The sequence below is a fragment of the Nipponia nippon genome, unplaced genomic scaffold, assembly GCF_047370975.1.
Source record: "Nipponia nippon isolate SJK-2023a ecotype South Korea unplaced genomic scaffold, ASM4737097v1 scaffold_13, whole genome shotgun sequence".
Taxonomy (NCBI): Eukaryota; Metazoa; Chordata; class Aves; order Pelecaniformes; family Threskiornithidae; genus Nipponia; species Nipponia nippon.
In genome coordinates this window covers 13,055,226-13,080,097 of record NW_028262324.1, presented here as the reverse complement: position 1 = coordinate 13,080,097, position 24,872 = coordinate 13,055,226, and the positions used below count along the sequence as shown (strand labels likewise).

The following is a 24,872-nucleotide window of genomic DNA, read 5'->3' as shown; positions in this document are numbered from 1 at the left end:
AGGGGTTCTCATGCTGCGGCTTCTGAGCGCTGCTCAGCTATGCTCTTAGCCTGCCACGAGATAAGGAAGACCTGCCAGTCCAAGCCTCATGCAGCCTCAGCAGGCACTTAGTTTTTGCACGAGAAAAGCTAGGTCAGACGAATCTTACCTAGACTGGCTGTGGTGGGAGGAGAAGGGAGGCAGTGGCAATCCAGGCAAGAGGAGCTCCTGGACCAGTTTTACCCCAGCCATCCCCTTCCACCCATACCATAGCTGACTGCTTCGCAGTGCTGCTTTGAGCTGAATCAGGGACTAATCTGGATTTAAATAAAAATACCTGAGGGGTGGTGCAGGTGAAAAAAAAAAGCAGCCAGGAAACTGCTCAACCAGTCCGGCTGCCAAAGCCCCTGGTACCACCACAGTACAGAGAAACGAGGAGCAGACTGCAGTGGAGGAAGGGAAAATCCATCCCCTCCTTCACCAAACTGCACCTCTCGATAACCGGGTGCTGTGATCATGTTGTGACTGTACATCTTACAAAGGCTCTCCATGCTACGTATTTATTTAGACCACATTCGTACATTTTTTTGTATGTGGTGGGAACCATTACCTAATGCTGCAGTAGTTCCTGGGCAAAACCAGCAAATGTCACACACTGATTTATAAAAAAGATGATGGATAAAGTTATCTAGTATATACAAAACCCATGGGTAACTCTTTTAAGCAATTTCATTGTCATAGACTACGTCATTAAAATCTTGTTTAATCTGGAATCCAGGGAAAGCAAAAGTCCCTCAGTTTTGTTTCAGAAAGCGGAGTTTTGCCCATTTTTACTTTTCACTGTAGCTCAGACTGCGGCAAATAACCTCCACGCCTGCCTCATCTGAAGCGCTCTACTGGAGACATTTGACCAGTTATCTCTGCTTTCCGTCTCCAGAAGCACAACAAATGTGTTTCAATGCAACAGGAAGCAGCACCTCCTGCGTTACTCAAAGTTTAAATGAAACTTTGGTCCCCATTTTTTAAGGGACAGGGTATTACTTAATTGCTACTTTGACCACAGGTGGAAGCTCTTGGCACCCTTGCTTTCAGTCACTGAGTGTCAGAGCACAGGGCAGATATTCAGGAGGAGGGGATCTCTGTCTTACGATGGTGAGAATTCCATCCAGTTAAATAAATAAAGAGGAAAGCCTATAGGATTGAGTTTTCTGTAGTTTCCAGAAAAGCTAGGAATTATCTCAAACTTCAAAGCCCAGGTGTACAAGTTGGAAGCCAAACTTAAAAAAAAACCCATGACTGTGTTAAGGCTTCAAACTTCAGCATCGTCAGAGCTGGAGCTTGGGCTGTTCTCAAGGTGCCATGTGCCATGCAGCACGCAGGCCATCCCACCCAAACCCAACCCATGCTGAGGGCTACCAGTCCACGCTAGCAAGCCAATGCTCTGGTCTTGAGGTCAACTGGCCCACAATAGCTCGTCTCCTGAAGGCCAAAATTTCTTATCCCTCAAAACGAGGTTTCACTTCTAAATGGCCTGCTGGGGACAACTCATGGTCACCACTAACTCCAAAACCCTGCAGTGCTACCATCAATCTGACCGTATGGGCAACCCCAGGTCAGTTCTCAGACCCATTCCAGGCCCTGCTCGCTTTAACAGTAAAGACACAGTTTTTAGATTAGTCTGAAAAACAAAAATTCATGAAAGCATTGAATGAGGTTAAACGCACACACGGTTTGGTGGCACCTGCAAGAACCAACGCTGCACGCCCGGAGAAACCGGGATGGCTTCAGAGGCCTGCGAGGCAGCTGGTGCTGCCAGGGGAGATCCCCCGCACCCCTGGGGACCACCCTGCTGCCAGATCTCCTTCATCTCTCAGGGATTTCTGCAAATCTCCCCCGCATTCACAGCTATAATAAATACGTGTGAACACATCGAGTGCTTCGCTGCTAATATGTTATTTATTTTCAGCTCCATGCCATCAGCGTTGTTAGAAATGAGGTACATCAGTTGGTGTATTATTGCAGTCCTCTGCTGTATAATGGCAATGCAAAAAGTGAGTTCCATCTATACCTCCTGAAGTACCCACATATCATATACAAAAAGACATTTGAAGAAGAGAGAACGAAGTGATAATGACTGCACATTAAAAACAATTCAGAGCTTACTTTGATTTTATTGAGATTAAAAGAAAGCCCTACAGTATACTAGTAGTCTGAAAGAAAAAAAAAAAAACACAACCCTCCTATACGTGTATGTAGTGATTTCAGTATTCAAAGTACTTAAACATCTGCTTAAGACACAGCGCATGGCTCCAATATGCTGCTCCGGTGTCATATGTCACTGTGTCGACTTTTATGCTCCATTATCTAAAAATGGCTACCTCTTAGACAAAGTCCCTCTGTGACTCGCTAATTACTTCCATTAGTTTAAAACAAACTTGACTAGAGACAGAGAAAATCCTGAGAGAAATTAAGTCTAATTTTTTAAACAAGCAACGTCTCTGCTCCACATTGCTCTTCTCAGGTAGCACAGGTAGATGAATACTCAGCAATGAATTAACACAGCCAGCTCCTCTGCGAAGAGTCCCTAGGAGCTGCTAACACAAAAAGGCTTCCAGAACGTATGGATTCCATAACGTTTAGTCACTACGAGGGACGGCACCTTGCCCCGCTGCCCGAACAGCGGCGAACAGGCCACGGCTCACCCGAGTAGCTTTGCAGAAGATTTCAGCCACGCAGGGGAGACAAGCAGAAACTCATCAGAGCCGGAATGCCAGGGATCACCACGTCCAGCTGCTGCCAGGTAGAACTGTTGCTATCGGTCTAGGCACTGTTGGTACGCAGCGCAGAAAACACATCGGCAGCACAGTACAGACAAACTGCTAACCCTTTCACCGCATGGCTGCAAGGGCTCCCATTAGAAATCCTGTACTCATCCTCCTTGCTGCCCTGTGACAATGATTCCTTGGGACGTTACGTGACTACTGAGATGCACTGTTATATACATATACACACACACATATACATCATATATATATATATATTATATTTTTCCAAATATATGTGTATAGGTTTGGGAAAAAAATCAAACTATTGTTCTATAATAAATACCATAGCTCAAGAAAAGGAGATCTCGTCGGTATTTTCAAATTCTACCTCTTACCTCTACTCTTTGCTCTCATGGAAACAGGAATTAAAATTTCATCCAGTGGCAGAAAACTTTCCTTTTTTTTTCTCTTTTTCTCCTTTAGAAAGCTCTAAGTCTATGTAATTTGCAGTTGATGCAACTCCTGACTTTAAAATAATTTAATAAATAAACAAACAAACATTGGCTCTGTTTACTAGACTTCGATCTCTCTGTGGACACAAATCCATCTTTCTTTGACCAGTTTGAAGTCTAAAGAACACTGCATGAATTTAACATTCAAAAAGCTGCAGCATCAGTAATTAGGATTTCAAATAAACAGCAGAGCCACACATCTGTCATTTTTACAGGATGGTAAAAAAAGAAAACTTTTTTTAATATACTCTGGAAAAATGTTCAGTGATGCTTATCGAAAGCTTATGCTGGAAACAGCATCAAATGCCTGATGAAAAGAAAACCAAGAAGGCACCCTCATTAGCAGGCTTTTAGGTTTAACCCTTTACCCTCATCATTTTTAATTGCTTCTCTATGAAAGGAGGAACTACGACGATTTGATATGCTGAAATAGGTATTGAGTGCTGGGCAGAGAAGCTGCAGGAGTCTGCAGCAAACTGCTGGGCATCTGAGAAAAAAAAAGTATCTTTCTTCAAAAAAGACACAGGGTGAAAAAAAATTCAACAAGTTTTGCATTGTTCCCTTTTATTATTTATCTTGTTAAGCTAGCTGGACAGAGTCAATGATCAAGTGAGGATCTTGAAAGATGTATGAATACACTGAACTTCCTTACCCCCCAAACGTCTGAGAAATATATTGAATTTAATAGGACTATAAATGGTATAAACCAAAGAATTCACTTTAAGCCTTATCCTTCTGGATTCTCCTTTAACTTCCCCTAGTCCATTAAAAAGTGCCCCCTCTGGCAAGCTGCACAGGGCTGGAAGAGCAGGAGGGATAATACTTATTTATTAGGATATACCCCCTGGTGGGACACCATGCCACAGTTCAGGACATGGGTCCCTTCAGGACTCTTTTTCACCATGGTTTTGAGGATTATCGCTGCGAAGATGTTTCTTTCCTGATGAACTTCAAAGCAGCAAATACACAGCACTATTTACAGCAGGATCCTGTCTGCTTTTCAAGTTGTGTCTCTTGAACAGCTCCCTTTACACCCGGTGCGACTGCGATAAACCTAAGCCGCCAAATCCACCCCTCGCACCACTTCCGCGAACACCATTAAGATGAGGATGGCTTAACTGTAACCTTTGGAAATTTCAGATATTCAGGTAACCTGTAGAGTCCTGAGCATGTACAGAAATGTCCCTTTTGCATGATCTTTAGCAAATCACTTCTATTCCTGCCCTGGCGCTTCTGGCCCAACGCTCCCATATGTCTGCACTCATCTGTCTCAGGCTTCTGCGGGGCGGGTGGCAGTCCTGGCCAGCATTCCTCTGCCCGTCACCACACCAGAAATTAAAAAAAACCCCAGCTTCCTAGTGGACAGGAACCTGTTGTCTAAGAAGAGGCATGAAACCATTCCATTAACCAAAAAAATGTATGTATTCGTGGGCACCCTGTGAGCGCATTACATTCTCGCAAACCGATTTCTCCATTAAGTGCTAATGTGAACAGAGCGCGCTGTGCTTCACTGGAAAGCTTCATTTATTTGAGAGAGTAAGTACGTAGGATAAACTTTTACATGGCCACATTTTCGAGGCATCTTTTTTTACGTTCACGCAACCCCTCTGCAATTCTGTGAGAAAACTGTTTTACAGCAGTGGGAACAACTGCAGCCAAGTGAATTCCTCACGGCCGCGCTGGAAATCCCCAACAAAGCTGGGAACTGAATCCTGAAATTCAAGCTCCCCATTTCTCATTCGAACGGCCAGATCACACTGTCTCCATCACCCGCATATAGGTTAACCAAATACAAGATAAAAACTTAAAATGCGAAAATGGACTTTTACAGGCACTTCAAAAAGGAAACAGGGGCAGATTCTCAGTCCTACAAACCACTGGTGTATTTCCAAATTAGCACTGGGTTAAAAAAATTAAGAAATGTCACACAACTTATTATTGCAATTGTTTTGTAAAACAGAGTCCTATGAACAAATGTAAATATGTGGTGGAGTTCTGGGACTAAAATGTCTCATCTACAAAAAGCTAACGCTGAGAGGAAGGTAAGAGGATTTTTTTCTCTTGTACTAAAGGATGAACGTATCCAGGTACAACAGGCTTTTCGACCACTCTGGAAGAACCCGGAGACATTGCTATTTCAGTGTTCTGTGGAAACAAAAAACGACTTGAGCCATTCCATTTACACGCAATGATACATGTAAGTCCGGAGTCCTCCTTCTGTCCCATTCCTGCTTACAGTGACTCCCATACTATCATACAATACACAACCGGATTTGCTCCTCGCAGTTAGTAAAATGCTCAGAGCCCTTCTCCTTTTGCACAAGAAAAACAACGCATAAATAGGAAAAAAATGATGACTGTAAAACCTGATGGAGACAATGTATAATTTTCATCCTCCCATTACTAATTTTATAGGTTACATTTTCAACCATGTCCCCATAAAAAATATTACACTAATAAACTCTTAGTGTCTTTATTTAATATTTATAGCACTGTGGGAGAACCAAACTCTACTGGTAAAAGGTAAAAACAGCAATTCAAACAGCTACTTCAGAGTCTAATAAACATATCCCTAGTGATCAAGATTAAGAGTACACAGTTTAAGAAAAGGCTTTGATACAAAAAACTGTTGGAGATAAATGAATGTATGTTGGTTGGTATATGAATGTATATAAGAATGTGCATGCCCACACCTTCGGCTTCACAAAGCACTGATTATTCATTAAATGTTCTCGGAGTAAAAAACAAAAATAATGCAAGGGTTGGTAGAATTAATGAACTGTCCCACAGTCTATCATCTGCTGAAAATATTTAGCATGACTTAGCATGTTCTTAATGTTATTTTCTTGCAATTAATGGTACAGAAATCTGCTGCAATTTTACCCATTTTCCATATCTCAGGTCAATGTGAAACATTACATCCAATTTTCCAGTGCAATATTTATGATCTCTGAGCTATGACTGCTAATATTTGCCTTACTGGAATAATAATAAATTACCATAACAATTTACCATATGTAATTATGTTAAACAAAATCTTTCTTTATTTATCTTCCTGTAATCTTCAGTCACAGTGAATCCTCCTATACAGAATACGCAATAATACAACATTCACAACATGCCCAACCTATTATATGCTTGTTAGAAGCGACTCCATGTGCTAGTCAACTGGCTACACCTCTGAATCAGAAAATGAGTAGCAATCTACCTCCAGCAGCAAGTAAGATGGATTTGAAATGGCACATAAAAGTATTTTACATTTAAAAGTACATTTTGAATTTCCCCACTTTAAATTCCAAAGCTCAACCCCCTCCACGATCAAATTATCCACGTGGGTTTTGGGCACATACTAGTAAACTCCTAACTACCTCATGTTCATTTGCAGGCTGTTCTGCTTTCATGAAGCCAGGACTGCCTCCAAGAGCTTTTATGGGGAAAACTGCAAGCCTTGCTCATGCACAAGTCATTTATTAAAAAAAATAAAATATTTCTGTGGGCAGAACTACAGGGAAAATTCATCTTTTCATTTCCAGAGCCACCTAAACGCTTTCAACACCTTTTCCAGCTTTATATTCACTTTTAATAGCTCTTGCTTACACAGGGTTTCTGTTTCCATGGCCAGATAAAAAGAAAAGGAACAATACATTTCAACATACTGAATTCGGGATCCTTTAGAAACTCATTCTGTCACCTGTACAGTCAGCCAGGAGCAATGAGGAGTTGAGAGTACATTAAAAAAAAGATCTAAATCCCATTCAAACAAAACAAAACCAGCCCTACAGTAAACAAAACCCAATTCCCAGACACTGCCTGCCTCCTTCATATTCCCACCAGTGCTATTTTTCATTTACGGGAAGCCAATCCAACTAAAATACATGTTTTTAAAGAAAAAAAAAAAAAAAAGAAGTATATTTCACTTTTGGTATTGGAATTGGAGGGGAGTACAGACCCCTGGAGAGCAGGACTGTAGAACATGATAGAAAAGATGAATCACTCTGGCAGCAGCCAGCCAGCCATTAATTTTCAGCAAGCCAGGAGTTGGTCCAATTAAACCGGGCTCCCTTCTCTACATTAACATGCTTTACTCAGTTTTTTCCCAAAGCTAAAACATCAGCTCGAGACCCCAAAGGCTCTTCTATTTAGGATCAATCAATCTACCTTGCTGCACTGTAAAACATACACTGTCAGCTCTGAGGCTAGCTCAAAAAAGAGCAACAGTGGAAAAATTTGATAAATTGACATGTTCTGGCAGTTAGTAGAGGGATTCTTCCTACACTGTCACTTATTTTTATCTGATTAGAAACAAGTATTAGTAAAGGGAATATTCCCCTCTATTCTTTTCCCGGTATTTAGCATTGGGCTAAAGGAAGAGTCTTTTCATCCCCAATTTTCTAAATCCAAGCCAGAAGCTTCCTACCACAAAGGCAGAGAGATCCTACCCACATTTCAGAGGGGAGTCAGTTTGAACTGGATTTGCATGATGTGGAACTCACATTCAAGCCTCTTCTCCAGCCCAGGAACACGAACATGCATCTCTTAGTGCCCCGCGTTAAAGACGTTATTTGCTGCTTTTCACATTTTTATGCTCAGGGCTTTACTGCGGGTGTGCAACCTCACCACTGGGTTTCCAGCACCTGCTTTCACAACGATTGCTTTATTTGGGATTTCACTGCCCATTTGAGATCCCGTCACTTCCCTCCACCCTACTGAGACATTTCAGAAATGATTAACTAATAATGAGCCAGGGACTGATGCCAGAGGCTGGTAAGAAGGACACTTATATGGTCTGAAGTCCCCTGCAAAGCAGCACCCCGAGCTGGGATAACTGGGAGGATTACCCCTTTTCTTTGGCAAATGCCATAGTAACTACACTGTTGGCTTCCATTCTTGCTCTCAATAGACTTCTTTATCCTTAGTTAAAAAACCTTTCACAGTAGTTCCATTACGACAGCCCTCTGTTCTTAACAGTAACATGGATAAAAAGCCACTGGGATGTGCAGCTGATATTTCAGCTTCAGATTAAAAGGCTAATGAAGAGAAGCCTGGTTTGAGTAATCTTGCAAATACCAACTGCACCACACCTTTTGGCAAATGCTGAGTTTTTACAGGCAACCATTTTTGTTCTTCGCTTTTCTGTAAATTCCATGCATCCGTAGGATAGTACTGAGGTTCACTATGGCACTAATGAGATCATTTTGCAATTAAAGGCTAAGTAGAAACAAACCTCTCGCCACTCTACAGGAGAGTTTGGGTTCTCTGATTAAGCAGCAGTAAATAAACCCGTTTCACTCTTGGTCCTGGTGCACAGGCTTTCTATGATTAACTCTTCAAACAAGATGGACTGATTGACCCCATGGATTAATCAATGAGTTTCTCAGCTTCAGAGCAAAGTGCAAGTTGTGGGAGTTACCTGCAGTAGGATGTGTTTTAATTATTATTACTACAGCACACAGTAAATAAATCCCAGGGCACTTTATTTGGAGGTTTTACCCTCAGCGCTAATGATTTTAACAACACTCTCATGTTTGTCAAACTACCTACGTGGGAGAAGATTTTAAACACCACTACGCACTTCTTGAGGAAAAACTACAGATTTTATGGTAGCTTAATGTGATAATTATAAAGGCAGGAGCCTATATAATTGTAGGGCAATCTCTAGGTTACAACAGCTGCTCACCCATCTTACCTGTCGGCAGGAGCATCCCTGGGAGACGCTATAGGGTGGCTGGGGCTACATTTGAGAGAAACCCCAGATGTGCCACACCCAGCACCTTCTCCCCAGCACTCCCAGGCAGAGCGGAGAGCCCGGCCCTGCTGGTACCAGGCACTTCCCTGCCTTCCGAGCAGCGGTGGGAAGCAGGCAAGCACACACCGAGCTCCTGCACAACCGCAGCCATCCCTGCCAGCTCCCACCCGCCCCGCTGACGGCGACCTGGCGGCCCTGGGGGGGGTCTCTCCTCTCTGTCACAGATCTCTTTTCAACTTGCCAGAACTGTGTTTGAAAGACATGGGGAGCTGCAGGAAGATTTTATGAGAAAAAAATGTGAACACATGCCATTTGCAGCCTAGGAAAAGAGAAAAAGAAGTTGAAAAGAGATGCTCCAACCGGAGCCATGTCAGATAGCCTCAGGCTCCTCTCTCCTCACACTCTTCAAAACAAACTCTCAACACCTAGAAAGAGAGGCTGCACACGTCAGGGGAAAAAAAAAAAAAAATCAGACACACCAGTAAAGACACTGAACTCCTCATGGACTTGACTTGCATGTAAACACCAGCAACTTTGGGCTTGACTGTTCTCGTCTCCCTTAGCCTGGCTCAGCAGCAAACATGCACTGAGCCAGGGAGTCAAACCACAATGCAGTAAACGAACAGATGTTTCAGGCAAGAATATTAGAAATGGAAAATTTTGTTATCTGTAAGAATCAAGGCAGGGTAGCTATATTTAACCTGCAGCTGCTGTGCACCTCTGCTCATCTGCCTGCACAAAAAGCAGCTGCAGTCCTTACCTTCAGCTATAGACTACACAAGTCTTCAGGTTTCAAGAGAAATTAATATTATGTGGAATATAACACTGTTTGGTACCTGGTGGGCTCAACTGCTTTGACATTTGGACAAATTCAGAGAGCTTTATTTACAGATGGAGGCTCTGGGTTCTGTTTCTGGCACTCGGTCAGAGGGAGCAAAAGAAGAAAAAGTGGCCTCAATGCCAAAGCTGCACTTGAGCGGGTAATAAATATTGGGCAAATTGAGAGACGGCAGGGCTGGATTGCTGCAGAGAGCCATAGCGTCCTGCCCCAGGGCCGGGCTCCAGTGTACACTGAATTCATGGGAAATTCACCCACGGAGCAAGACATTAATTGGAAAAGCAAAACCACAATAAAACACAGCTCCATGCTCTCTGGTATTGGTCATCACTGAATAAAAATGAACCTCCTGGCCTCTGCAGCCACCCTTGAACAGGCCGTGTCCTGACAACTGCGTCCTCGCAGCCGTGGCGCTCGGCTGTCGCTGCTTCCGAGGAATGAGGTTTACTGGAATTGTCCCTTTCCTCTTTCACGTTTACCCCTCTGCCCTTCTTACTGCAGTGGTCTCCAACACAAAGGCAGCACTCCCCTCGCCTGAAGAAGGACCTCAGGATTCAACTAGCAACCTTACATTTAACAGAGTGCTTTTGGCAGGGCTCGGTACCGTCAATTAAAACAGAGAGAGACTAAAGCCAGTAAATTAGAGAACGTGACAAATGCAGCACAAAGCACTGACGATCCCAGAAGGTAACAAATTTAGTGTTAAAGTAAAGAAACAATAGGGAAGTCCAAGACATTTCAGAGTGTAGTGAATCAAATTAAATTGCCTGAAATTCCACATGGAATACATTTGACAAATTTCTTTCCCCCTCTTCAGCTTTCTGTTTGAGATGAACTGTCGTCTGGCAGCTTCAAACGTCTGGCACAGCTTCAGCTTCAGTTTGCTGGGGCTGAATCCAAACACGAACCTGAACTTTACCAGTTCTGCTCTTTTTGTAAACATACTTGCTGTGGCTGCCAAATGCTTTCCAAAAGCACACAAAACCCAGAATCCAAAAGGAAAACATTGTCTTGCTGCAATAAAATCTGCATTTTACCACCTTTCGGTAGCATCCCACGTGCAGAGCCGTCGGTCGGTCAGAGACCACCTTGCCCTCTATTTCCCCACGCAATCTGAAAGGGGACTGGAGAGCAGGGGGGTCCCGCGGGAGGGATGCATCTCCCACGCAGCCGGGCCGAGTCCATCCCGCGGTGCTGCAGCCCCGGCAGCGCCGGTGCCACTTCCTCCCCCAGGGCTGCGTGGGCAGCTAATAATACAACAATTAGCAGTAGGATTCTTCAGACGTGCTGGATAAGACAAGCAGTAAAATGTCATTATACACGTGTCACTGATAGCGAAGACCAGTTTAGATTACCCCAGTGAGTAGTCTCAGAAACAAATTCATTTTAAGGTAGGGAAATTCAGGCAGAGGAAGAGACAGATATAAAGAGGGTTATGATCAAATTGCTCCTGAGCGCAGATAGCAGCAGCCTTGATACATCGGATTTTTTTTCACTTTGCTTTTAAAACAGAACTGTTTTTGCAAGACGCTTACAACAACGGCACATTTCTTTGAAGCAGGATGCGATTCTTCACCAGCAGCACCCCACTACCTGCGCGGATTCTCTTTTACAGAAAGCAAATTCTTTCTTCCTCCATTTTGAAGCTTTTTGAAACTACCAAGGTCGATAAACTATCCAGCCGCAAAAGGCTAAAACGAGGCCACCTTTAGGCTGAAGAGCAGCAAATGACAGAGGTGTGTGAATTCTGGCACAAGACACGCAGGCAAGCAGGTGCTGTTAGAAACGCATGTTTTATTGTCCACAAAGCATCGGCCTCACCTACGAGCACCACATGGAGTTCCACCACTGCCCAAAATAGACAACATCTGGTTCATATAAACTCTGATTTATTGCATGTCTTCTCTCCCCTTGGATTTTAATTATGAGTAGATCTTGTAACTATTATATTTGTATTAGTTTTATCCATCTACATGTTTTTCTATGCTATTAACTACAAAATGAAAGGTCTTTCTAAAAATAGTACAAAAATATACTTAAAATATGCATATGGCCTTTATTAAGGAAACCCCTATACTGAATTTTTACATGAAGTAAAAGTACCACTGAAACCACTGACTGGCATGCAAGCCTTTACCTGATTTCCTGAATAGGATGAGACTGAAGAAATTGCTTTTTATTATAATAAAATCCCAAAGAAAATAGAGTACAAAACTGCCTACTGCTCCTGATGTTAACCAGCGTGATAATGAGTAAAAATCGCTCATTATTGCACCACTCGCACCACTCCTGGGAGGCATTTGAGGGGGTGTTGAGCCAGTTTCAATGGTCAGGTGTCAACATTTTAAAGAACCTCTCTAAGGTTGCACTTTCTCAGCAGAAGAGACAGATCCAGACTGTGCCTGAAGAATAAAACAGTCTTTCTCCCCTGGGAAAGAGTCATACAATCAGGAATGCAATAGTTGGAAGCCTTCATATTGAGAGTTTTTTTGTCTAAGTTTTTTTTTTTTTTCCAGTGAAACTCTTGATCTTTCTGGGAATAAGTTGATTTATAAGTGACTTTTTAATTTGTATGGCTGAATAACTACCACCATAAAAGAACATGCAGTGCAATAAATAAATACCACTTGCAAACTTCAGAACTCTCTGCCACCGCTTCATCCATCAAACCTAATTCTGTAAAAAACAAAGGATGTGACAAACCCAACCAACCTTTTCCCCCAGCTCACAAAAAGACTGAAATCTATTTCTGGAAATGTCGTAACATTTCCATTAAATGATCGAATCCTCTGGAAAGGTTTAGCGGTCCTACACAAACAGCTTCCACAAGGACCAGTAGCCCCTGGCCCTGCAAGCCCAGCACACTGACTGGGCAGCTCAGGTCCAAGCACTTAGGCAGAAATCCCATCCTACTCGTGGCACAGAATTTCTGGGAACATGATGGAAACCAGAAATTGCCACAGATGTCTGAATCGCTGAAATGGGAAAGCAGAACGTGCTGACAGCTGAGTTTCCCTCGCGCCAGTGTCAGCCCACAGCGTGACCCGTGTGCCGAACCCTCCTCTGCACACCAACAAACCCTCGAGGTGGAGTAATAGGAATGTAAGAAATATCTTGGCTCTGTATCTGTTTTTTAATTAAAAAGTTTTGCATGTAAACAGATACTTTCTCTTCTTCCAAATCCACACTGACATCCACTACTTATCATTCTGAAGTGATCGCTAGAGGAAACATGATTAAAAAATATCATATTCCATGGAAGTTTTCTCAGTACTGCCCATCATCATGCTGTCTGGTCCCCTTTCACATCAGCTCAATTGTGAGAGTTTTAAGCTGACATCAAAAAGTCAGGCCATTTGAAGACATAAAAGTCAGCTATGAGGTTGTCATTTGATTTCTTATTTATTTATTTATTGATTGGTTGAAAAAGAAACATCGGCTGGCTGATATATTTTAAAGGTTAAACGAGCGTGATGAATGACATCAAAGAAAGCCCTACCAAACCTTGATTCCTACTTCTTTTACAAATTACACAGACACCAACAGCCTAAAGATACAACGATCCCAATTTCCCGACAGGTACCACAGAGTGATGAAGACACTTGAGCTGGAGCCCACCCTCTGCTCACAGATGTGAAGGCAGCAGGTGGCACCGACCCCCGGAGGACGCTGCCTTGGCTCTTACGTCCTCTTACCAACACAGGTAGCAGCACTTCAACACTTCCAAGTCACACGTTTGCAGTTTTTTCAAAACCAGGCCTCAATAAGGACTGTCAGCTACCGCTGTCAGTAATGTCTAGCTCAATGTGAACACTGCGTTAGTAACGTGATGAAATTACACCTTCAGGTTTATTCTAACTACTAAAATAAATCTTTTCACAGAACACGTATGCATTCATTTATACTGCACTGCTATGACCACAAGTTTTACCTTTTACTACTTAATTATTCATCGTGGATCAGGTCTCAATTTAAGCTACTATGCAAAGATGAGGAAGACTGGGCACTTAAGTTTATCTCAGATTTTTTCCAATTAATTCAAGTTGTTCATTAATCACATTACATTTCTACTATGTGATAAGAAAGAAAAAAAAACCCAACCAACCAACCATCCAAACAACAAAAAAAGACTCCCTTTATAGAAAAAGCAGGATATTCTACAAAATTTACTTGCATGAATAAACTCCATTAAACCAATTAAAATATTCACATATAGGGATGGCTTGTATTATTGACTGAGCCCACAAGGGAAATTGTTCTTTTTTGCCTTTAATGTCTACAATACTATGAGTGAATTGACCTAATAACAGATTATATGATGGAGATTGGCACAGGTTTCATGAAGAATTTTGTCTGGAAATACAAAATTGCCCTAAATTTCCCTCCTGTTCCATACCTGCAGTGACAATAAATGGTACATGAACCAGCAGTTTCATGTCTATTACCAGGTGCTAGACCTGAATTAATCAAAAACAAAACTTCCACGCCCCTAAACGTCTACTACAAGTAACCTTGTTCTATCTTTTTTTTTAATAAAAAACTTGGGAAAAGTTGAAATAAGAAACAAGAAAAATATTATTCAGTCCATAATTCATACAGTTTTAATGACATTTCTGACCTTTAAAACAAAAAGTATGAACAACTCACACAGACCATTGGGCAAATAGAAAAAGTAACAAGAAAAGCCAGCAAAGAAAAGAGGAACTAACCACGAGGAATCCTCTGAGGCTCCAATATGCCAACATTTCTACTCCGTAAAAATAAAACACCATCAAAACTTCACCAGCCACTGCCCTCACTTTGTCTGAAGAGACCTCCTATTGCCCATGCAGTTGTTCCTTTGATGACTCTAATGTCCAACAGCTTCTGATAAGTAGTCTTGTACTAAGGACATATCACTGTTTGAAATGCGGTTGCCAAAACAGAATATTATTTTCTTTTTCTTGCATGTAAATACTAGCAAGAGCACACACTCCATCATCTGAATTAGTTACTGAAAATTGCCCAGAAGCAGATACGAACTTTAACGAACCCTCCTGATTCATGTTCGTTGATATATTAACAACTTTATTGTGTCTGTATGAAACATCAGGGTCCTGGGCTTTTAAAGATACCCCATATTTCACTACTGAAATATGTGGCCTTGATCATTTTTGTGCTCAAGCATAGGCATCGCTTGATGCTCAGTCGCTACACTTATATGCACAAGTCAGTTAATTATGCTGCTAATTATTTTACTTAGCCATTTGCCATTGCTATTGCTCTTGTCTGACTTGAGCGTACAGTTGGCATGGTGAACCCATCTCACAATCAAGTCATTACACAGAGGATGGGGCAGACATCAGTCTCCACTGAACCCCAACCAGCCACACCACCAGCCCTGAATGAGGATGATTCAGATCTGTACGATAAACCTTGACAGTTTTCTGAAAGTTTATAAAAAATCAAACAAAAATGAGCAAATTTTTTTGTTGAACCTGGCTGCCACGGGCAAGTCCTCCCTCTTTGCAGGACTCTCCTCTGTGAATGCACCTCCCAAAACACTATGGCCTGTGTCCTCATGTGGTGAAAATGAGGTCACGGAGCTGTGCTAGGAGCCCCCACCACTGCACGTGGATGGGAAGGCGGGGTGTGCAACAGGGCAAGCAATGCTGAAGTGCTCTCCTCTGTGTGCCCGCGGCCAGGGCACCTGCATGGCACCTACCTGCAGCACACTTGGCTTGATTAGCTGCTTATTTCCTTGAGCACCAAAGGGATTGAAGCTGTAAAATGAAAAGGTAGTGGGGAGGAATGCAACCGTCTGGGGAAGATCCCCCCAACCAGTAGTTTCAGAAAGAAAAATACAGGCTGTCTTGTTTAAAACCACTGCCATATGTTTACGCCGCCCTCCTCCTTGGGTATTTGCCCTACACAACGCCCCCACGGAGCGGTGATATTATATGTTAGCTCTCTACCCTGTTATTTCTGGCTGCTTAAGCAGCAAAGGACCAATATCCCGTTCAGCTCTGCTCAGTTGGTGCAAGAGAAATCAGTGAGATATTGCTCTGCAGCTCACTTCACACACCTCTCGTCCTTGTGTGGCACTGCTTGTTTTTGACAATGATTGACGACTCGTACCAAGCTCCTGCATTCGCTGTTACTAGGAACGGAATGGGTATTTCTTCATGAGCTAACCCTTATCTCGCAAACTCTATGAGCTTTAAGGGTAGAAAGCTTATCCTCTGGAACAGTCTTTCACTTCTAAAACAGCTCCTCCTTTCTCCTGTGATTTACTGTTCATTTATCTTTACTGGAAAGCTGATATTTCTGAGTTACAAACTAGAGACATCTCAGTCTCTAGTTTATGGAAAAGCCAGCCATGGAAACCCGAGAAATGAAAAGCCAACACTCCCACCAGCATATTAGCTGGTTTTAGACCCTAGTTAATGAGTTGTCAATCATAAATGTAGATGAAATTTCATGTAAAATTATGTAAGTCACAGCAGACTGAGCAGTGGTGTACATATGCATCAACCAGTTTCCAGTGACCATCAATAATTAATAGCCTCTGTTCACCCTATAATCTTGTTTGCCAAGTCCAGATTGACATCTACCAGGCAGCCTGGCTCTCACGGCAGTATTTCCCCAAAAAGTAATTCACACCCGAAACACAGAGCAGACATACGGCCATTCTTTAATGACGGTTTACTTCCTTTCCAAAAGTCACCTCTCTGTTTCTGGGTACAGGAAAAGCACTCAGGTCATTTTGATTTAAAAGGGAGCTTCAAACTGAGCAGTGCCAAATATCTCAGACACAGCACGAAATCAACTAAGGGATTAATGAATTTTATTCACCTACTACTCAACGTCCCGCAGAAGAGCCACAGAAGGTGTTTGTGCCTTCTCCAACCTCTTGCCCCAATGCTTGGTGGTGACAGTCTTTAAAATCTTGGCTCCATTTGGCACAATATGCCGTGGTCTGATTTTCAAGCTGATAGCTAAAGGAAAGACTGAAGGATGAAGGTCCTCAGCTGGGCCAAACTGTACTCATTTTGACAAGTTACATCACTTGACAAACAAATACCATCGCTTCGTCTTTCGAAACTCTACCTGGTCTATCAGGGAACAACAAAAAGCCAACTGAGACCTAGCAGGTTTAGGGCCGCTCTAACTAATGAGCATCCAAAAGACTGGTAGGTAACTACACTGCAAACTCCTGACCAGGGTTCTTCTCCATTAGTTATGAATTTAGGCAGTTCTCTGACACTGTTTTGAGTGGCAAATGAGGGCCAAAAGATGATCAAGTCTGCAAAGAATACACTAGGATAAGCAAAGGAGAAAGCAGGAACTCGTGTTCTATTGTTACATCCTGCCAGCTCCAAGGCTTAAAACTTAAACAGTATTTAGTGATTTATTCTGCTTAGCTCTAGATAGACAGAATACTTAAATATTCTCTTCCGTCTTAGCAGCAAGCCAGGGTGTGGGGACACGAGGTGAAATCATGACTGTTTATGCCACCTTTTAATTTAGCTGATTTGGGCTGAAAGGCTCGCATTAGAGATGAATTACTCCTTAAGAGGTTTCTTCAAAGCAAGGAATTTTAAAAAATTCTGAAAAGCTTAAGGCCTCCTAATACATGCGACTATTTTGCTGTGTTTCAGCCCTGGCTAAAAAAAATAGTTATTGAAACAACAACAAAACTCTGTTTCTTCTGGTAATGAACAGTAAAAGCTTGTCTGGGGGAAAAAATAGTGATTAGATTGTGACTGTGTGTTACTTCCAAATGTAAAGCCATTTTGCTTGAGACGATATTAAGATGCTAGGATGCAAAGTTTGATCATTAATTTTGGCTAACGCTACACATTAATGTTCTGCAGTCTTAGATTTTTTCTTCTCCCCTGGTTTTAGACAGCCTTAATCATGCTTACAGCTGATTCTAATTGCTGAATCGTATCACTCCACCTTCTCTAAAATGCTCGGGGCAAAAGAAGTAGTGAAGATTAATGACAGACGTGTAATTAGAAGAAAATGTAAAGATCTTGTGTTAATCATTCAGAAATAATTTGATAAATATGAAATTCTGAAGAGCTCTCAGAGTAAAAGATGATAAAATGAGTACTGTAGCACAAAGCTAAGCAAATTTATATGTACCACACTCCTTGCAACTGGAAAAAAGAGAGCTCACGCGAGCACGCGCAAGCGTGTGGGTATGCAAGGGAGGCTTTATTAACATAATGGAATTCAGCATGGAAGACCATCTGTTTTAATTGAGCAAGCTTATTCGTACAATGCTTTGCTCCACTAATCTTGTTTAGATTAATGTTAATGTTCTATTAAAAGGTAGTTTATCATCCCACAATACTCGGTTAAAGTGATCACACCCATAGTAATATTCTCGGCTCTTATGGAGGCAGAGCGCGCGCTCGTTACCAGGCTATTGATCATCCTACAGAGCAACTATTAAGGCTGGGAACCTTGGTTAAAAGTAACCAGAGGTCTATTTTCCAGCAACGGTAAAGGCACAGATAAATAACTTTTATTTAATTAATTTAAAATACCAAAGAACGCAGTCTGCAAAATTATTCTCAATTATGCCTTTAGATAACTACGGGAATGATGGTTTAGCTAATAATACCTTTCAGGTTGTAGCAGAGAGAATGAATATCAAACTGGGATGGGTTTCTCTGGATTGCTATTTTTTCTTTTCTTCCTGCGACACATCTTCTCACCGTAACACTTGATCTGTCTTTAGCCTTTGCTTTTAATGAGAAAGCAGGAAGCCGAGTGCCAGTTGGAAGCACGCCTATCATTAAAAACGCAGGCACAGGGCAAGCCAAAAAAGGGTAGCAAGCACATTTTGTATATGGATCTAAAATCCCCAAATTGTAGGAGGCATCAGTATATCCCGAAGGTTTATCTTTTTATTTGCAAATATGGCAGAATCTGAAAATGAACTCGCATCCTCCATGGCTGGAGAATATTGTACCTAAATGTTCTGGTTACTATTTTTAGAAAGTTATACTTTTATAACAAAATTATGTGCCAGACAAGACATTAATCATTCCATCATTTGTTTCGGGGGATGGTGTTGGATTAGCGAAATGGACTACAACCAACTATATTTACAACAAAAATAGGACTATAATCAGAAAAAGAAATTCTACATCTGCGTTGGGTCATATTCAGTGACAGAGTGGGTTTTCTTCCATCAGATACCTAACGCTGCTTGGAGAGCTTCATCTCTGCTTCCCTCATCTTCATAAATGCCATCTTGATCTGCTTCAAGCCCCCAGTGAGGATCACACCTCCTGGCTGTCCCTTGCACCGTGCCCTTTCGTTCGTTGCACGTCCCTAGGTCTCCTTTCTCCATCGTACCAGGCAACAGCTCAGTGTCCAACCCCTCAAACACTTCTCCCCCCTCTCCCATGCCACCAGAGCCTTGGCGTTTGCTCCTCTTATTCTCAACCAAGTAGCTTTGCCCTTTCTCCCTTGCTGCTCCGTCACTTTGGAAGAGCTCCTGGTGAGCCAGCAGCAACGGTACCTTCACGTTTCCCTCCTCAAAACACCTCCTTTGCCAGAGCAGATGAAAAAAGTCTTGACAGTGGCTAGGCAGCTGGCGTGCTGGGCGACTGCCTCTTGTGCAGAAATTGTTGTCCCTTTGTTTCTGAGGACTCAGCCCATCTGTCCATCTCAATTCATCAAACGTGTCCTGTCTTACACTGAAATGGCAAACCCACAAGGGCAAGGATCAAGTTTTTTGTGTTTATTTTGTACAGCTCCTAGTACAATGGAGTGTACAACTGCAGCTGCTAAATACCACTGCAGTACAAATAAAGCAACAAAAGAAGCAACAAAAGTAGCCCCTCCTCCTCCCCAAATTTCAAGCATGGCTTGAAAGAGTCCACTTAGAATTTTTATTTCCTAAGGGAACATTTTATAATTACATTTTGGACATATGAACAAGGAAGATGAAGGATACCAGGAGAAGATGAAATATACGTGAAGAAATTCTTCACGTGCCATTCTAAAAACAATAATCTCACAAAGCACTAATTCAAGTGAGACTTCTTCCCCGAATACCAAAACATGCCAGTCATTAATTAAAATTCAGAAAAGCTTCTTTGTGATACAAAAGCATCACCATTCCCCCTTTGCAAAATTGGGAACCTGAGAAGGAGAAAAGTTAAGTGGTTCGTCCAAGAAAACCCAGCTGACAGTTGCCAAACTGCAAAACACTCCAAGCAACATCAAACACTTGTTCTCACACTGGCTATGGGGATGTTGAAAGCTCCCCATTTTAGCCTGGGGTAAGTATTAAGTTTCTGAATAAAACTAAACCTGAGAGTAGCCCATGCACTGAGCATTCAAAAATCCCATCTGAGCTGACTCCAAAATACACTAATTATGTGGATTATGTAGGACACAAATACATCTTCTCATTAAAGAACCACACTCCGAGATGAAATCCTCTCTCAAATTGGTGTACTCTAGTGAAAATGAGACCGGCTGAGGACACATGTGTATGAGCCACAATTTTTCATGGGGATGTTGCAAGAGACTTAAATGAACCCCTTAATTTGCAGAGTGGAATTGTTAATGCCTCCCTCAGAAAGACAAGACGCATTTCTACCTCTAACGAGCGATACACATGTATAGCTAACAAGCCGTACAACCTCTGAGCGAATGTTGACAACTTCACAAGGGAGAGGCACAAGCCAGAGATTACACTGGAAAAGTTGATAGTGATCAGGGTTACAAATCACTGATTTCCTGAGTATTTGTCAAGTGCTCATGCAACGCTCCAGGCTGTGTCCAACACGCTGAAATTACAAGTGACAAAATAAAATTACAATACACGGACATCTCTGCCCCTATCTGTTTTCACAGTTTATTGTCCTTTCCGAACAGCTTCCCGTGCTGAGCGCTATCTCCCCAGCCTGGCTGTCCACACCGCGACCCATCCCTTTTGCAGAACAACTCTGGACCGCGGAGGCGAGGGGCTTGCCTCACTGGCTGCTCATTCCCTGGGGCATTTGCCACATTTTCAGGACAGTGACCCTGACACAGAATGGAGAGCAGCTGGGATCTGGATTGCACAAGGTCCTGCATGAAGTTGTAAGGTCGTCTGCCTCCGAGCACTTCGCTTCTTTGCGCTGAACCCAAGAGAAGAGAAGTGGAAGAGGCAGCTGGGGAGTGAGAAAATGCCGGGGCAGTGTGAAATTGCATGGGAAGTGCGAAAGGACAGGGACAACACTCTTAAAGAACCACAGCTAGCAGACAATTAACTTCCATACACCTTTCTATACCATCATCAGCTGTATTCAACATTACCGTGTTCCAATTGCTTTTTTCTTTAGGTTGAAGTTATGCTGTGCAGCATGTTTTCAGCAAGGTGTGCACGGACCTGCATGTCCTCATGCCGGGCTCATTATGGGAGAGGAGAAATCACGTAACCTATGATGCAAAACTACCTTTGCACCCTCCCTTAGATTTCCAGACTACTTCCTACATTTCCCCATATGGAGGGGAGAGAAAGCTGCTCCTCCGGAGCCGGCATCCTTTGGGGTCGCTCCTCTGCAGTGACAATACTGAATGAGGTGCCTGCAGGTGGACCAGGAAAATGCACGTACCTACATAAAACGCACAAACCTAAACACCTTGTTCGGCTAGTAATACAGTGCAGAATGTGACTGGCATTTTTTCCTCTCGAGGCAGATAAGAAATGCATTCAGGAACCTGTGACTAAGCTGCATGGGCTCTTAGCCAATGCGCTGTATCTACACATGACAAATTATGCATTCATCCATTGTTTGAAAGTTTTGAATTCACTGTTGGTGGTAAACTTTTTACTAGAACACACAGATGGTCCTGCCTGATCTTGTTAATGAAAAACTCTCACACAGCTACAAAAAGAGACGTGATCATCTGTTTTTCAACATTCTGAAAAAAATCTACAGAGGTGTAAGGTGCTATACAAATGAGAATAATTAGCTTGTGCCATCTGTGGACATTAAAAAAAGGAGAGTATCTGTATTCCTGTGTTTTATAATGATAAGCATTATGTCTCCGGCAAAGTACACACTTAATAACTTTTCAATTTATTGTGACCTTCTGCTCCAGTTTACTTAAGGAACTATATTACTAGCTGTGCCTCACACCTTTTTCACCTTATAATTAGCAAGTAATAAAAAATGCTATTAAAAAGTAATAAGTCTGAAGCTCTCTGACAATTCACTGATTAATTCTGAAAATTTTAAAGCACATTGGAACATACTTGGCTAAAACATCAATTTTATCCAGTTCTCAGCACCGCTAACAAGTGTTGGTGCGTGATCGAGGCTCACAGCTCACCGACACGTAACGGCGGCAGGAATTGCACCCTGCAATGTGACATGGCTTGACGACAGGATAACACTTCCCAGGTCTTTCCAATCCGAGTTTAGTGGCGAGCTGTATTCTGACCTTGCACGTAGAGTGCTGCGTGCCTGGGGTCTTCAGGCAGGAAAGGCACAAGACTGCAGCAGTCTGGGAATGGATGCCCTTTGCATCTGATGAGGAATAGTTAATATTGACGACTGCCTTAGAGGGACAATAGTAAAAACGATCAGCATCCAGGACCGGATTTCACCTGATTCCGTGTAACATCCGCTGGAGACATTTAAACACACCGAGGGTGCAGAACTCATATTCCTCAGCCTCCAAAAAATGGGGAGTGACTGGGAAGGCTGGTCTTGCAGGCTGTACCGGCTTGGTTCTTGCTAGCGCTTCTACAGCAGGAGAGGAGAGATTATTGCTGCGAAAGGAGTCGGGCCATTTGCACAAAAAACCAAAGAGCATTTTAAATAGCACTGTACAAGCTCACACTGGCTGCCCCCAAGCTGGAGGCCTGGATAAGAAAGAGAAAACCCAGTGAGGAGGGCTGGGAGCGGAGCCTGCATTACACAGACGTTTTCTGAATACCAGCACCAGGAACACCCGGAGAAGCTGCTCTCCCAGTCCACTCCCACCCTCTCTCACAGCAGGCACTGGTGTGAAATACATCCCTCCACGCGCCATTCAGCTCCTCTCTCTGAAGCGTGTACTGAAACACTATCATATTGATGGTTTTAATTCCATATTAAGTGAAAACAAATAATGTGCAGTGGGCAAACGCCAATTCCATGCAATGGTCAGAGCCGGAACGCTGTTGCCTTAAAGTCAAGCAGAGTATGCACTGCTGCCATTGCGGCTCCTAGTGCTCTTCCACTCACGAACTGCTCTTGTATTATTCACACGGAGAAAAAGGCAAACAGCTTTCAGCCTCCAAACCGCTATTGAAACCCAGTACTTTTCTCAACAGCATTTTCTACACAGAGCTCCAAAATGTACCTTAAGCCCTGAGCACTGGGTCAACGAATAGCTATGTTTTATTTATTATTTCATGGTTTATCATTATTTTGTTAGATGCTGGTAGCAGGCCCCTGGTGTACAATGCAAGATCCAGACCATAATCACCATGCCCCAAACAGCCCGTCACCTAGAGAAGATAAAATATGTAACACGCCTGATGCTCCTAGCACAAACACTCGTAGCTGCAAATATAAAGATACCTGGTCCTTACTCTGTTATCTGTTGCATGTTTTAATACCAGCAAAGGTCTATCCCTATTCATATTTGACTTGAAGCCAGGACAACTGTGTGAGGAAACAGGCAGAAGACACCAAAAACATTTTTTAATTGAGTAGTGCCCACTCCCAACACAATTTTATGGTCTCACTCATTTAAAAACCATCCTGTATTTTCTGGTCTTTTTGATTTGTGCTTTTTGATTTGAGCTACCGTTATACTGACTCACCTACTGTCTTTAGAAAACATTCATAGATTTACCTATTACAGACGGTTAAGACTAAAAGCGTGAAAAGGCCAGGCCCCACTTGTAACAGCAACTCTTCCTCATCCATTTTCTAACTTTCTTAGGGACAGAGGTGAGGTTAGTCAGTCTTTGCTGTCAGTCCAAGGATTTGGTATTGTTTCACCTTATAAAACTTGTTTCCTTCAGCTGACCCATTTTCATTTCTATTCCTGAAATTCTTCCTATTTGCCCTCCTCTGATTGCATTTATTTGTGAGAGGCAAATGTATGGCCCTGTTTGGTAAGGGTTTGAGAGTACCTGCCTTTATTATTACTGCTGTGCTCATTTAAGCTGCAGCATCTCCTAATTAATTTACTTTAGAATGTTTTTTTTCCAGACTCCCACTGGATAGAAAGTAGCATAACTTTACTCTGAAATGACTTTGAAAAGCCTGCATGCATCCCTGTCTCCTAAGTGCACTCTGAAGTCAAATCAATTCACAATGTCATGTGCATAAAATGGGAAATGATAAGAAAAGAATGAGTTCTGTTATACAAATTACCAGCAATTCAGTGTGGTGCTTTAATGTCATTCCCGTTCTTCAAGGATGTCACTGAATGCACCAGGCAAGTAAAATGCCCATATGAAATTAAGACACTAAAAGTAAATGTTTGCTCCTATATTGTAAAGAACGTCATAAATGTCAGAGGCTTTTATTTCATGCACACCACAGCTTGTAGAGACACCAGGAAACATTTGGTTCTAATGGGAAACTGATGTTCATTTCAGCACCGTGCTGCCCATTAGTACCCGCCGAGCAACGTTCCCCTGCAAGTCTGAGCAGCCAGACACACCGCCCCGCCAGGACAGTACAGAAACACAGCTTAGTTTCTGTGTTGTTTTAAGTGCCGAAGAGACGAGCAATTCATGTACTACTCAAAAACACCATGTGGAAAGCCTTGTGTCCTTTAACACAGGCAAGCGTAGGAAATTCTCATTTAAATTAACTGGTAGCTCAAAAGTCCTGCACCACCCCCTTTTTCTACCCTTCTGTGTTTGACAGCTCACCTCCGGAGTGGGCTTGCACAGATTAAAGGTGACAAGTTTGTACTGGCGGGGCAGGAGGCATGGCAGATTTCAGGAAACATGCTCTGGGTGCTCCTGCACTTCACTACTTTTTTGTGATCTCTTTTTTGCCCACATTACTGGGTGCAAGAGCAGC

At 42.5% G+C, this 24,872-nt stretch overlaps 1 protein-coding gene across 3 annotated transcripts in view; it reads right to left on the bottom strand.

Moving 5' to 3' along the window:
• CDH4 (cadherin 4) overlaps positions 1–24,872 on the bottom strand; it is a 461,862-nt gene that overhangs the window by 181,419 nt on the left and 255,571 nt on the right. The window lies entirely within an intron of this gene.